We start from the raw sequence: 16,432 nt of genomic DNA, 5'->3' as shown, positions 1-16,432 counted from the left end.
TGGGAACATGCTGAAGGGGAATTACTGGATAGATCACCAGATAAAAAACAGAGGGGGAAAAAAGCCAAAAAAACTAAAACAAAAAACAAAAACAAACACACAATACAGCCACCACATCCAATGATTGGTAGGCTGTAAAATATTACATTCTTTGTTGTGGGTTTAACACTGCTTTAAAGGCTCAATGCTAGAATATTAAAATGAACTGAGCACCTACCTGGACTGGACATATGCCCTAAATAAATAAGTGAAAGTAGCAGTCTGTCAAAAAAAAGGGGGGGGGGCGTGTTTTAGGGTCACTAGTATGCAAGAGCTACTTAAGCGTCTTATAGAAAGTTGTTTTCATTTTATATTGGGTTCAATTCTGTCCTGCCTACATATTCCACCTCTACTGTGTAATTTTACTTCCGCTGTGCTCAGTACAGTTTCGGTTTTAAAAGAAGAGAAAACGGTAAATAATTGTCAGACAGACAACTCTTAAAATATAGCTTTCAACCTAGACTTGATGTTTTAATCTGCTTCATCTTGGAATAAGACAGGTAAATAAAAAAAATAAAAAAAACACTTGCCCAGGAATTGGTGCTATTGGTACCCAGCTTCTTCCCTGACTGCATCTGTCAACACATTCATAATAAAGACGCTGTAACATACAGACATATTCCTTATATTCATTCACCTGGTCATTTTCTGTACACACAAAATCCCAATGGCACAAGAAAACACTTAAATAACCTCCAAAAAAAATGTACTCAAAAATAAATTCATAAATAGACTGGGGGCTGTAGGGCAAGCTGCCAAAAATGTCACCTTGACACATCTGAGTTAACAATGTCAAAAATGCATGTGCTACCCAATATTTGCTCGCTAGAAGCAAGCAAAGACAAGTGTTGGGCTGCAAAAAAAGCCAACCGTATTAAAAATGTCCAGTAGGTCAGTAATCTCTGCCAGCCAGTAGAAAAAGGCACTTTAAGTTTAGCACAGCAATCATTACAAAGATGGACAGAAGCCTTATCTCTCTAAATCAGGCATGTCCAAAGTCCGGCCCACGGGCCAATCGCGGCCCACATTCTGGACGGCCCACCTGGTCATTTTGACATGTATATCTTTTAGGGATTCAAACGAATCATCGAGCCCCGGGGGGCCGCAAAAATACATGCTGGCTGTCTTGCAGGGGACAGGGGGGAGGTGGGACAAGTGACATGCATACAGGAGTATTTCTGGTTTACATGGCAACTTCTGTAAAAGAAAGTCCCGTCTCCTGCACTGCCATTGGACGGCCGTTCTGTCCATCATAAAAGGCGGGACATTCTATTAAAGAGGCCACCGATAAAACAGGAGTTTCGCCTGTATGTCTCTTGACGCTCGTCCCACCCCCTCCCTGTCTCCTCCAAGGCTACAGATGTACATGAATCAGGATGCACTGATGGCAATGGTGAGTGCATTCAAGGCAACGGGGGTGGGGTGCTGCATTTATGGCACTTGTGAGGCTGCATTGATGGACACTGACCCTTATTTTTCTTCACAGTTCTTTATTTAAAATTTAAGATTTTTTCCTGAATCTTCCCTCCTAAAGTGAAGGTGCGTGTTATATGCCAATACGGTATTTCCAAATAACACGCCCAAGCTCATCTCTTCACCACACACAGCCACAAAGATAAGAGAACTCTTGTTGGGCAGTGTATTAGTGCTCGGATGAACACACTTAGACCGAATTTTAATGGTTCTAAGAATTCAGGCAAAATGGTCGGCCCTCATGCATGTTCACCTTATCAAATCTGGCCCTCTTTGAAAAAAGTTTGGACACCCCTGCTCTAAATAGATCTATTTTACCATTTCAAGGCCAAAAAAGAAATCTGAACCAAGTTCTAAATTAGGCCACCAGGACCATAACAATCTGCAATGGGGCCTCATGGCAAAACCATCAATGACCCCCTATGCCTTTATCCCCACTTCAAAGGTAAGTTCTTTAATTATACAAAATTCTACGTTTTTTTCTCACTGTCACAAAAAGGTTTCCAAAATAGAAATCTAATCATTGCATTCTAATTCTATGGTAATCTGCACAAATACCTTTGTAGCCAGGAAGCTGTGGGGGCACCCTGTGCTTCTTGGCCCCAAAGAAGCCACATTGTATGTCATTTTAAAAACACTCATATGAAGGTCATCCATTTATAAGCATTATTTAGGGTGTTGCATTATCTTGATCAATTCTTCCTTTAGTCAGCTCTGTATGCTGCCGTTATGGTGCATGTTTTAAAGAAATTAAATGGTTAAAAAGAGCTGCACATTAACATAATACCAGTTTAATTAATCTAATTAGGATCCGGAGTTTTGTGCAAACATTGGGAGAAGCTTTCGAAACACAAAATATCAAAGTGTTTTAATTGGGCTCGTCAGCATATGATGAACGCTGCCCGCTCCTCTCTCCCTCTCTGGGGGCACCTGGGAAAGGTGGAAGCGGGCTGCACGCTATAGCACATAGTACACTGTGTTAATAATGACCCTGTCCCTCTAATGAAAAGAAGAAATGTTGTTGTTATAGTAATTAAGCTTGCAAAGATTTTCGTAGAAGGGAAATTAGATTTATTTGCTCACCATTCTCTTGCTGATGAAGCATCCGCTATTTGGGAGAGGCTCTAATTAACCCTAATTTAGATGATGTGCACTTTTGGATAAGCAGTTCCCTGTGTAGGCTTGTTTGTAAATGGTACACAGATGATATAATAATTAGCACTTTAAAAGATTTTTTTCTTCTTTTATGCTCTAACTAAAACCCCTTTTTTTGTGCTGAAGCATTTTACACCAAAGACAATTAAGATAAAACACATTGTAATAACAGACACATTAAAAAGGCATTAGCTGGTAATACAGAGAAGTATGCAAAGAGCTGACAACTATGGAGAAAACGTGTTTGGTCAATGTTTTCTTCATTAGAAACAAGTAGCCTTTAAATTTTGATTAATTGCAACATTACGCAGCACTAAACCCAAAATGCTTCTGTTCCAAAGGGAATGCCAAGAGAATGGTTTCCATCTGATTTATATACTAGCATGTCTTAAACAATATATTTAGCACATAAATTAAGATACCAACTTGACTTTCTCTTGAAAACATGTTGCTAATAATGCAAAGATGCTTACTTTCATGAGGCCAACAAATTTCGACATGGATATTAAAACAACCAGGAAGTAAAATGTGATACTATATGGTTAGCGTTAGTCAACTCTCGTGTGACTACTTCCGTTGTTCCCACACAAGAATATTTGGCATGCTTTAGGCCAGCTTGTATCGCTTGTGAGATCTCTACGGTACCTGGCCACCTTACTCTACTCTGGCTGAACCCAGATATTGCCACTGGCATGTCCAGGGCCTTCCTGAAAACCACATGGCCAAGCTGTGCTCCACTGGGCCACCAATTATTCCATTAGGGGGAACCTTGTTGGATAGATCAACTTTATTGGTGCATCTTCTAGAGGCCTGCGCATCTTGGTTGTATCTTCAGATACACCACGACTTACAAGCATCAATGAAAAAAAAAACAGTTGTCTGGCAGACCATTGCCTCTGTTCAAAGGCATACCCCACAGAGATACCTGGTTTCTGATTTCTATTTGCACATACCATCCTGGAGAGGGCCCGACATGTAAAGTACAGGAATTAGACTTTGAGTGTCAGCTAGATGACTTGGCATGGGATTGAGTAAATCTGATGGTACATAAGAGCTCCCTCAATGTTGGCATCCAAGAACAATGCTTAAAGGATTTGAACTAGGTGGTACAAGGTGCCAAAACTCCTCCATAAAATTTCACCATCAACATTAGAATGATGTCTGACAGAGGGGGGTCATTTTTACATGTGTGGTGTTCTTGCCCACATTTTAGGCTGGACATACTTTAAGCAATTTACTTTACCACAGGTTGAAGGAAAGAAAAGCGCACAATTCCCCCATTAACACTAAATCCCTCCCATTGCACTTCTGTATTCTCACAGCAGGAGTTTTCCCCACTGTCAGAACACAATGATTACTGTTGCCAGCTATGGTATATAAAAGACCCTACAGGTTAGTTGTACTTAAAGGAGAGGTATAGCCTAACCTCGTTTGGCTGGACTTCTCCTATGGATCACAGGAGTGCAATTCGTTTCGCACTCCTGTAACCCATTTTCAGCAGAGAGCGGGCTGAAGTTGGCTCTCTGCTGACATCACAGAAGTCAGTCCAGGCACTGCGTAATTGCGACAATGGAAGTGGGGATTCGCCAGGTGCCTGGACTGACATCCCGTGGACTCCGAGTCAGCCGTTCCCCACCCCAGCTCAGTGCTGTAGTGAGCAAGGAGGAAGCAGAGCAGAGAACTGCCAAATGATAGTCGGAAGCTCTCTGCTGAGGGAATCAACAGAACCAAGCAATCTGCGGTGTTCAACCGCTTGGTTCTTGGTGAAGAGGTGCCAGGGGACAGATTCAGCATCGGACTGATGCTGCATCCTCCTAGGCAAGTATTAATCAGGAAAAAAAAAAAAAACACATACTTCCATTTTAAGTTGAGTGATAGATCAACTTCAGTACAACCAGCCTGCCGATAGATGGATCGAAATTCAGCCGGTCCTGCCAGCTTTACTGCTTACTGGTTTAAGGTATATGGAGGTGTCTGTACGTACTTTATAGATTCTTACACAACCTGTGACCCCTGAATCCCAAAATGCTCCCAATACACAAATCTTAACTTTTCTAAAACAGGTAAGGGATGGTGCACCTCAGGTAAGGTAACTCGTTGAAAATAAAGCATTCCTTATTTCTCTGATCTCAGCTGTTAAAAGACTCTTTACCCTTGTGGCCGAGGGGTGGTAAAAATAGACAGCTGAGACCCAGCTGTCCCTCCTTAACCCAGCAAAAAAGTCAGACATTGTTGTACGCATGCCTAAGCCACTATGATTCATGGCTGTGACATCGCCACGTCTCAACCATACACCAGGTTTGTGGTTGTGTCATTGTAATTTCAATTAAAAACTCTAATTTGGCTATAAAAAAAAATGCATTTAGGAGGCAGCAATATCATCATCAACACTCCTGTACCACTCTCTGAAAAGCAATCCATTGTGGATCGCTTTTCAAAGACTGCCACAGATGTAAACAAGCTCAATGAAATAAATGTTTCAGAGCCATTGACAGCTCACTTTCTTTTCAAAACGAAAGTGCAAGTATGCAGAAAGTCATACAAAATATAGTAAAAAGCAAAGTATATGCTTACTGAAAATACACAATTTCCCTAAATCGGCAAAACAGTTTTATCCAGTTAAAAAAAAAAAAAAAAAAGCTTGCTGATATAAATTAAAAAACGCACCCAATTAAAATGGTGGCTTTAATTTCGTAGAGCCCAATCACAGATACGCATTGAGTAACAATAAAATCGATAATTTCAGGAGGCAGAATAATTAGCACTTAAGACTCCAATGGCCATTTAGCCTACGACTGGCTGCTCTGTATCTTGTGGTGATATAATGAAGAACTAGCAATAAAGTGGATGAGCTTACTCTACCATCTAAGAATATTTTACAGGTGCAAATCTAAAGATTGCACATAATGAACCTTTCAGCCATTATAAATTTACAAGTCCTGCCTTAGAATAGATACCATGAGAGGCACACCATTACCTTTGTTAACAAGGAACCATATTTCTGTGTGGTTATCTAAAACTAGTTTTACTACATAGGGCCTACAAGCCAAACCAAACCTTCAATTTAAATCCGCTAAATAAAGGTTTGGTACATTTTTAAACAAAATATGTTCAGTCTTCATTTGTTTTCTCTAGAAAGCAGTCCCAGCCTGAATTAGACAAGCCTGTCCCTGTCATCATGCTGTAGAAAAAGACTTGTTGCCCCTATGGAAGCAGTGGTCTTATCTGTAGATGTCCAATGCCCCCTGCTGAGTCAGACTTATTGTTCTGCAATCAGCAAAACTCATGGTCTCTACTGATTGGAGATCTAAAACTCTGACTCATCATGGGGTGTGTCAGACCCCTGCGGTGAGAACACTGCTTCCACACTGACAGCAAGGGTCCCCTTTCTTTCAAAATATTTTATTTTCAAAAGATATATACTACAATGTATTGCACTGCCTTACATGTTAACAACAAAACCTGGAAGATGACAGTTCGAGGTAAAGGCATTTAGTAAATAATCAGATAGTTATACAATAAAACATCTTTAAATATAGCCTCAGGCCGCGTACACACAATCGGTCAAAATTGATGAAAACGGACATAAGGACCTTTTCATCGGTCCAAACCGATCGTGTGTGGGCCCCATCGGTCAGTTAACCTTCGGTCCAAAAATTTAGAACTTGCTTTAAAACCGATGGACTGATAACTGATAGGTCAAAACCGATGGTTAGTATGCAAAAGCATCGGTTAAAAATCCATGCATGCTCAGAATCAAGTCGACGCATGCTTGGAAGCATTGAACTTCGTTTTTTCAGCACGTCGTTGTGTTTTACGTCACCGCGTTCTGGCACGATCGTTTTTTTAACCGATGGTGTGTAGGCACATCAGACCATCAGTCAGCTTCATCGGTTAACCGATGACAATGGTCCTTAGGACCGTTCTCATCAGATGGACCGATAGTGTGTCTTAATGTATCAAGTAACCAATAGAACACATTTAAACTGGGCCTCTCTAAATAAGCCATTTGAGATGAGAAGACTCTCCTGGCCCCCCTATACCCCTATCGGGTTCAAACTGTACCAAGGAGAAGACCTCCCACCTCCCCCACAGACCCACCTAAGGGGTCCCAAAGTCACCCAGTCAGAAGGGATCAGCCATATAAACCAAACTCAGGGGCAACTTGTCTATTTCAAATTTTTAAGAAAGAGTTGGAAGGGATTTTGAATTCCCTTAGGTCATCTCCAGGTGACCTAAGGAGGGGGGGGAAGATGAAAAGAAAAAGGGAAAGAGGGATGGTGGGATCCCTACAAATCTAGCCCATGGTTCCCCGATTTTTTCAAACTTCGGAATTGTATCAGTTAGGATACTGGCTAATTTTTCTTGGGTCATTATCCAGGATATTTTTTTTGGGCTTCAGAGAGGAAGGGTTCAGGTTTCTTCTACGCTTTGGCCATTGCGAGTTTAGCTCCTGTGAAGATAAAGTGGATTTGTTTTTGAGTAGCCTTTGGTATTTGAGGTATATGGGTATTTAAAAAAGGGCTACAGGAAGGAACCTGGAGACCTGGCAATTAGTCGCCTTGAAAATAATATTAAAAACTTTGCTCCAAAAGGGCGGATCCTTGGGCACTCCCACCAGATATGGGCCATCGACCCTAAAAGGGTCCCCTTTCTACAACATGATGGCAGAGGACAGTCTTTTCTATTCACACTGTCTGCTTTCTGAAAAATAAAATGTAAGGCTTTTGCTCAGCTTTTGATTTGATGCACCTGAAATGCCATTACTGGATTATAAATGAAGGTTCAGTTTGTCTTTAAAGCCAAATTCCAGCCTTACCTTCAGGACGGCACATTTGTACAAGCTCCTCTGCTGTAATTGTTTTTAGCATTTATTAGCCGTTTTCCGCATTAGAGTTTTAAGCATTTTTTTTCAATGGATCAAAAAAAAAAAACGCTGGCCAGACGCGTTTGAGCATTTATCAGCATTTTTTTTACATTAGATGAGTTTTTACGGCTGAAAAAACTCCTTAGAACCCACTAGTTTTGTTTTTAAAGCCAAAAACTTCTGATAACAGCCTATGTGTGCATAGACACATAGTTTAAACTGTAGAAAAAATCTGAAGCCAAAAACAGCTGCTGTAAAAACATCCAGTGTGCATAAGGCCTTAAAGTCGAATTCCGAACGGGAATCGTCTTTTCTTTCCAGGTCACAGTTCATGCACATTTCATTTTACATTCCATTTCTCGCAAGATTCTCCCATCATGAATTAGAAAGTTGTTAATTTTTTTGCAAACATTTCCAACATGCCCAATTACTCAAATTCGATTGCTGCACGAAAATTGGCCATTGCTGCAGGCCACTAAAGGTGGTAATATTTTTTTTTTTTTAAAGAAAATTGTTTCTAGAATTCGACCCATGTATGGTCTGCTTAAACATTTTATTTGTAAAATCTGACTGGATTTTTTTTTTTTAGTCCAGCCCCTGTGTGCACTATGAAACAGACAATGAAACAGACTCCTGTGGAGGGAGATTTATTAAAAAAAAAAAAAAGGAATGCACTTAACATTGCAGTGTAGAAAAAAAAAAACCTCCACACATTTCTGGCTGGCATTCATGCCCCCTGCCCAAAGTGCATCTGGATGTATGTGCTCAGCAGCGCCTGCTCACAGTCATCTTCATGTTGCCTTTTGCTCCCAGCTGTACAGTTTCCACAGAGTCGGCCAGCACACCCCTTCTCTCATTTCACAAGCACCTACTGGACACTCCCTGTGGCTCTTGTTCCATAGCTGGCCTCAATTCCAGCTCCATTCTATCAGGGCAAAGGTCCGTGACAGCCCATGATACATTAACTAGGCAACACTAGGCCAGCACATTCATCTGTACAGTATAAAAACACAGGCAATTTTAATACTACTCAACACCTCATTAATTTTTGCTGTACATAGTTACTATTTTATGTGCATTTCTGTCTATTCATAGAAGACATTGGAATACCTGGCCTAACCCGCTGGGCAGGTGAATCCCAATACATGGTAATAGAAGCTACTGTTCTTTATCCAGATGGCACAAGAGACAAACATTGTTGGTCCTGTGATTCGTGGGCCATAGACCCAGACAAAAGAAAAATGGATAATACAATTTGATTTTTCATTCTGAACAAAATCTGATCATTGGCAATCAAATACCAATTTGTTGTGATCAGAAAAAGGGCTTCATAAAAATGGTCTAGTCTGTATTGAATAGCGTTACTGTTCAGTGAATGCATATAGATAAATGGCTGTCTGCCTTGGCGGTCTGGGATCATCTCCATTGCCAGGTACATACATTATTATTCAGGACACATTCAGCCTTCTCTAGAACACAACATTCAACATCTTCAAAATGTAAAATATGTAAAAAAATATACATTTATATCCACATATCTGCAGGCAGTAGAAGATGCCAGTTCATTCTTCAAGAGCATTACACTGCCCTTCAGGACTACACGGAGAGCTCCTGAATTTGTTTTCCAACCACAGACTTACAGATAACAAATCTCAGGCATTCCCTATTCTGTGTCCAGAGCACAGCACCCAGTCCAATTGTGGCCTGGTGAGAAACATGGCTATTCTCACGACAAATGTGTTGGGGCGTTTCTATGCTCAGAACATGTCAAAGGTGGGGTTTTCCCAGCACATTTAGGACATTTAAAGGCCACCGTGAAGAACGAAAAGCGTGTCCGACTAGCAACTATGTGAAGGTCAGATTTATGTTAAGGCTTCACTCAGACTAACCACATTAGAGGTAATGTGCGATATTTTGCTTCCTAACGCCTGTATTGTGTTTAGGCAGCCCATTATTTTCAATAATGCCAATAAACAGCAAAGCAGGAAACTTTATGTCTTCCTCTTGTTTCCCTGGGGAATGTTTTGATCATCAGACCCTTCCTACTTCCTCTAGTTTTGGAGAAAGGGGGTTCTCATTGTTTCTGCATTCAGAGGCAAAGCAAGTTAGCAGACCCCGACAACCACCGGGGCAAGGGTTGTCTGGAAGAGGCCCTTGTCCTCATCAACATGGGGACAAGGTGCTTTGGGTGGGGGCGCAGGGCCCCCCTGCCCCAAAGCATCAAACCCCCCCATGTTGAGGGCATGTGGCCTGGTATGGTCCAGGAGGGGCCTGCCAGGCTGCATGCTCGGATAAAGGTCTGGTGTGTATCTTAGGGGGATCCCCACGCCATTTTATTTTGGTGTGGGGGTTCCCCCTTAAGATCCATACCAGACCAAAGGGTCTGGTATTGTCTTGGGGGGGGAGGAACCTCACGCAAATTAGTTGTTTTACATTTTGGCGGGGTTCCTCCTTCAAGATTCTCAGCACACATCTTGATCATCTCATCATCTTGATCCGACTTCTGGTGCGACTTCTATTTCAAATTAATGGGCTCCCACTGATTTTGAATAGAGACAGAGAAACGCAGCTGAAAGCCAGCGCGGCTAAATGCAAAAAGTGGATAAAATCTCGTTTTTAATGCCGCTTTTTTCCTGGCGTCTGTACTAGCTTTACAGCCCATTTTTTAAAATATCCGTGGGCATGAGGCCTGAATGTCTCGTTTGTTCCCTTTTGGTCTGTTATTTGTACATTTGAAAGTGTTTTGTTACGTAGCACTGGGCTCCCAATGACACGGGCGCTACTATAAATTTAAGGGGGCATCTAAGCCATAGTTGGGCTTTAGACCACTTCAGGCCCATGTTAGAACTCAGGCGAACCATGGTGTGTTGAGTGACCCTTCTCGGCAGCAGCCCAGTGGGATTGGTGCCCCGCTGTGCATGCTGGGAGGGGATACTTAAGGGGCAGCTGCAGTTTTTCAGGGTCCTTCGCCTCATGGCCCTCCTGGTGTGAGGTGATTCCAGCCCAGGAGCACATTGGTCCGAGGCTGTATTCCTATTAGGTAGGCCCAGCTATGCTGGCTGGGGCCTATGGTTCTACAAGGGATTCCAAGCTGTCCATTCAAGCGGGGGAAGCTTCTTAGCGGAGGAAACCGGGAAAGTACCTGCCCTTGAGGAGACAAGCAAAGCAAGCTGATTTCTTGGGATAGGCCTGGTGACCTTGTTAAGGAAAAGGATCCACTATGCAATTTGCCTTACAGCCCACCGGATTGGCTTAAAGGCTCTTTTTCTGTAAGGCAGGAAGTTTGGGACTGAAATGCTGTGGCAGAGGATTCCTGACTATCCATCCTGTGTTCTAAGACGGTCTGTGGCAGAGACTGTTTCTATACTGTCCGTGCATCATTCCGGCTGCTAAGCCATGTGAGAGGGGGTCTATCCAGGTGAGCAATACCCACTCAGGAGTGAGTGGTGAATACTGGAACTTTGAATACTTTTTGCGCATTCTGTACAGCGTATCTGAACATTACCTCTCTCTATACTCTCTACTTCCTACTTCCTTCACAAGTTTTATGCAGCAAAAATAAACCCTGCAGTTGAAGGTTTTACATATTGTGTGGACATTGCAATTTCTACAGATTTCCTTTCCTGGACAACAAACTTAGAGGTAACGTACAAAACCCAAAATCTAAACCAACAGCTTCTACGGGGGTAGTGCTACAGTTATATCTGTTTGAGAAGTGCAAAATATGTTGCTCCTGTTAGAAGCTTGTAACTAAAGCTCAGGTAGGTAATTGGGGGGGGGGGGGTGCTGCGGGCGTTGCTACACACAAGTTTTTTTTTTATCTTAATGCATAGAATGCATCAAGATATAAAACCTTCTGCCTTTACAACTCCTTTAACTCACAATCCACTTGGATGTTTTCGCCCAATAACCCTTAGTGGCAGAACCCCAATCGCATGTGGGCAACAGCCGATTTAAAATACATACACCAATTACACGATCGAGGTACTTCCAAATCCTTTGCCTCTCAAAGCGACATTAAACCCAAAAACAAACATTTTATATATTGCAATCCCCAATTGTGGTGGCTTTAGGCTTTTCTTTCCTTTATTTTTCACCTGCTGATAAAACCAGTAACACACTTCCAAGGTGTCTCTTCTCTACTTAAAGAGCAATGAATCCACCTTTGGAGGACAGCATTGTCAACCAGCAGAGAGGGTAGTGTTGGATGCACTAGCAAATTTAGATAGACTTGATTAACAAATTAAAAAAACAACAGTTGAGATGCTTTTTTGGCACCCCCAAACTGCCCACTCCACCCCCCCCCCCCCCCATGCTACAACATCAGCTAACAGGGGTGTTCACGTGCCAGAGTCGCAATGCTTTGCATCGTGCTTGGAGCAAAACAAACCAACATGTTGCAGTCGGTGGGGGAAGTGTGACTTATTCAAGCGAATGGAGAAGCAACCGAAAAAGCCCTGTAACTGTATTTATTGTGCCTGTGGCTCATTTGTTTGGCAAAAATGGGGTTAAAATAACAGTGAGAAGGTATCAAAAAGTGATTTGAAAAAAGTGATTTGAATGGGGGGGGGGGGGGGGGAGTATTAGATGCACTTATAATATGAGTAAACTTGGTTTACTCATATTATAAGAATTATTATACTTCCATTACACTTATCTTGGCCAAGGATAAACATATCCAACTTAGGAAGTATACTGTACACTGCAGAGGTTGTTCAGAATGAGAAACAGGATCTGCTGCCTGTTTACATTCAGCGCCGCAAGTCTTTGCTGTTCTGGCTGTTCCCTTCACATTAGTGGCCCAACGACAGACCTCTATTGGTCTGGAGACAATCAGAAACGGTAACATAGAAGTCTACGGGGCTTTAATAGGCAACTGTGGCCAAGACATTGAAGACTTGTAGCACTGAATGTAAACAGATTGTGGAACCGTAGTGGTCCGATCTAGGCAAGTATGCACCTGTGGAGGGTAAGGTGGGTTAGGCTAGGCAAAAAAAAAAAAGAAGTACACTTTGTTTTAATGTGCCAATATCCTTTAATTTAGTCTGATTGAAAACATATTACATTCCTCCCCACCTCCATGCTGTGCCCCCTTCTGCCCCAAGGGGAATTACATTTTATCAGAGAAATTCTTATTTCCAGCAGTCAACAGAAATAATGTTCGTAGAGGCAGATCATTCTCTCGCTGAATACGAGCTTACCTGCCTTGAAACTAATTATGCTTGAGGAACCTTTTTAATTAGATAATGGCAATAATGAAACAGCGATTAGGTTTCTCTGCAAAGTGTTGGAAATTTTTGAGTACAGCTAGTGTCCCAGCTAATGGAAAACCTTGCTGCAGTTTCAGCAGGGACTACAGTTGGACACAGATGGATTAAAATTTGGCAGGTTTAGCAAAGACTGGCCAAATTTCGAGAAATGGGGGTTATTTAATAAAGGCAAATTTACTTTGCACTACAAGTGCAAAAGTGCACTTGGAAGTGCAGTCGCTGTAGATCCGAGGGGGACATGCAAGGAAAATAAAAAACAGCATTTTAGCTTGCACGATTGGATGATAAAAATCAGCCAAGGTTCCCCTAATTTCAGATCTACCTCCTCAGATCTACATCGACTGCACTTCCAAGTGCAATTTTAAGTGCACTTTGCACATGTGACCCACGGAGCCCTCTGATGTGGCCCGCGACCTCCTGCTCTGGAATGGTGGGTTGGCAAGCCCGGTTTGCAGATTGCCGACCTGCCATACCACAGCATCAGTGTTGTGAATGAAGCTGGTGGTAGATGAAAAAAGCGGCTGTGGAGCAGAGCCCCATAAGCCGATGCTTCCTCTACAGCGCCAGCTCTTGCCACAGGTAGAGTCTATGGCAAAGTTCAACTAACCTGCAGGATAGACACAGGTGCACTACGCTGCACCCGCGGTGTGGATAAACTGCAGTACATCAGTGTGAAAGCAGCCTTAGGCCCTTTTCACATGATCAGCCCGACCAAATGGGACCCTCAATTCACCTCTATATAGCGACAGATGTCTGTTTACACCTGCCTACCTCCAATACGAAAAACAGAAGGGAATTCGTCCCCTTTCATCTGGGTGGGTCGGCGGGCCTATAGAGTAGCCGTGACCTGTTATCCGCCTGCTCTGCTCATTGTGGCCCTCAACTTGCTTATGTGGCCCTCGCTCTTACAAAAGGTTGGGCACCCCTGATTTATGCAGTCTATTCTCTCCCGGTGACTATACTTTGGAATAATTTAAAGGCTGAAGTAAGGGGCTGGTCTGTGACAGACATTTGACATTTTGGAATCTGCACAGTTCTTGAGGCTGGGTTCACACTGGAGAAAGCAGCGGCTCACAGCAGGAGTCTGATGTGTTGCCATTCATTGTTTCAAGTGAGATCGCAGCCCGAATTTTTGGCTGAATTCAGACCTGAAATGGACCGAAAGATGCACAGGGCTCCCGTGCAATTTGCCCCCCGGAGCCGCTGCAAAGATGTGTGAACTGGCTCCAAAGAGTCGGTCACAATCTCCTGCTATGCGATTTGAATGTGGGGAAAATCCACATCCAATTCGCTATAGTGTGAACCCAGCCTGACACAGTGATAAATATATTGTTTGTTATGCCGGTAACAGCTTAATAATTAAGAAAAAAAAATAATGTCTGGCAAATCCTATTACCATAATTTGTGTTGTAATACAGTTACGATATTCCTATGTTTATTGTGTAGCAAGTTTATTGAATGGTAGGTTGCCAACAGCTTTCTCTATGCAAAAAGAATCAGCAGCTGTTCTCTACATTATATACACATATGCCTTTACTTATAGCGAATTCAATAGAATTTAGTTGTGCAGCTACATAAAGGGAATTTGCCCATCTCAGTCATTTGAAAAAAAAAGGGTGGGAGGGTCACACAAGAGAGAGTAAGTGCACCGTTTACATGCTCAGTTAGCTCCTGCACAGAGGGACTGCACAACACAGACAGTGAAAAGCAGATAGTCTACATGGACAGAAAAATAGAATACAAAAAGGAAAGAAATGCACATTAAGCAAATAAACTAGATCATCAAAGCAATTCTAATCATCAGCTATTACTGCAAAACAACATCAATAAAAAAAAAATGGACAAAAATTATGGCATGTTCAATATGTCTGAGATGTACACGGAGTGTTCCCGCTATTGTTAATTTACAATTAAAACACAGCGTAAGACCCAAGTATTTGCAAGTTCCCCTGAACGCCTTGTCTCCCGGAAGGAGAAAAGCAGCTTAAAAAGAAAGGCGCCTAAAGCTGCATTTTGCACACGTTTAGGCACGTCATGTGTTTGAGTGTTCATGGGTTGTATTTGCCAGAATATTCATTTTTTTTCTGACCATTGGAACTAATTTATTTTTAAGAGCCAAACAAATCCTGAATACGCTGGTAATGGTTATTTTTCTGCCTATAAAACCCTCCTCTTCTAATACACCTTCAAATGCCTATGTATGCATGGACATGTAGGGCAACAGAGGTTAGTTTACAGGTGCTTTCCCCAACTTAGTTGGGTTAGGCGGTACACTTGGGTGGGTCAGCCACACCCTGTGACCTTTGACCTCTGAGAACCCGCCTTCTGACCTTTGGGGGAGGTCCCTGTTACAATTCCTGAGTCCTAGCCATATTCTTCAATGGGAAACCCTAACCACTTTTTCATATTTTTTTATTAAATTATTTTATTTTGTGTGACCCAAGTAGGAGGCTCCTCCTCCATTTTCCTCACGGGAGGGTTTCACCTATAGGTTCACTTACTTATCTAGTGGATTTATATTTATCCAATTTTTGTTGTGGTTTGTACCTATTATTCACATGTTACCAGCTCAAGATTTACTCTATACTTTGTGCTATTTGGTCTATTTACACCACCTGTGTACTGAGTTTATATAATTTTTCTGCATTTCTCCACACTTAATGTATCTAGTCAGTGTTTAGTTTGTCTCCAATTATGACTCTATTGCTGACCTGCAGGTAGCCCTTCTCTGTAGCACTACTCCTGTCCTCATGAGTTAGGCCTAGGCTTAGCCTGCTGTGGGTCTTTACCCCTTTAGACCCCTTGGGGTAGCACCACTACCCCCATTCGATCTTTATCTAAACATTTTCTTGCCCTAGGGTAATGACACACCTCATTTATAGATACAGGAGAGTGTTACTGCCATTTTAAAAAATTAATAGAAAAAAATAATAAAAAATTCAAATATACTTTAAAAAGGAAAAAATTATACATTGTTTAATAAATTGTATTTTTAAATCAAGAATACTATACATTCAATGTACAAAGGACACACCTGAATAAAGAGACTAATTTTCAAAAAATGAACAGATATTTTCTGTCCACTGAGTGTAGAAAACGACAGTCACATGGGTAATTTAAAGATCTTTATTATTGCGTCCAAGCTTTGCGATTTTAAAAGGGATATTAAAGTATTTTTTGTTTAAATATCAAACATGTTAATACTTACCCGCTCTGTGCAGTGGAATTGCACACAGAACTTCCCAGTATGCTTTTCAGCTTCTCCTCCGATGTTTACTTTAAATTTCTAATGACTATATATCCAATAGTACCTTGCTGCCTGCAAGCAGTTATTCCTGTACTCACTCCGCCTCGTGAAATTCATCCTCTCCGCTAATAAATGTGAATTTTTTTTCAAAGTATTCTTACCATATAACAATTGTATGCATGTTAAATACTAGAAATAGCTGCCACTACTGATATTTGCAAAGTTCCTCTGTAAACTTAATGATCTATATTTTATAGTGAAGTAGTTGTGATTTACAAAACCCCATCAAGATATAGAAATTAGTAAACTGACAGGATTACTGGGAAATACCATCAGATAAAAATAAAGCGGGTGGAGGGTAGCTAAAATGTTTAATAACAC

At 41.7% G+C, this 16,432-nt stretch overlaps 1 protein-coding gene across 1 annotated transcript in view; it reads right to left on the bottom strand.

Annotated features, from left to right (window-relative positions):
- Window positions 1-16,432, bottom strand: part of ZNF423 (zinc finger protein 423) — a 320,613-nt gene that overhangs the window by 264,908 nt on the left and 39,273 nt on the right. The gene's annotated exons all lie outside the window — the stretch shown is intronic.

This window comes from Rana temporaria, chromosome 11 (genome assembly GCF_905171775.1).
Source record: "Rana temporaria chromosome 11, aRanTem1.1, whole genome shotgun sequence".
Lineage (NCBI taxonomy): Eukaryota > Metazoa > Chordata > Amphibia > Anura > Ranidae > Rana > Rana temporaria.
Note: the sequence above shows the minus strand (reverse complement) of the source record. Positions and strands in the feature narration are given on the sequence as shown.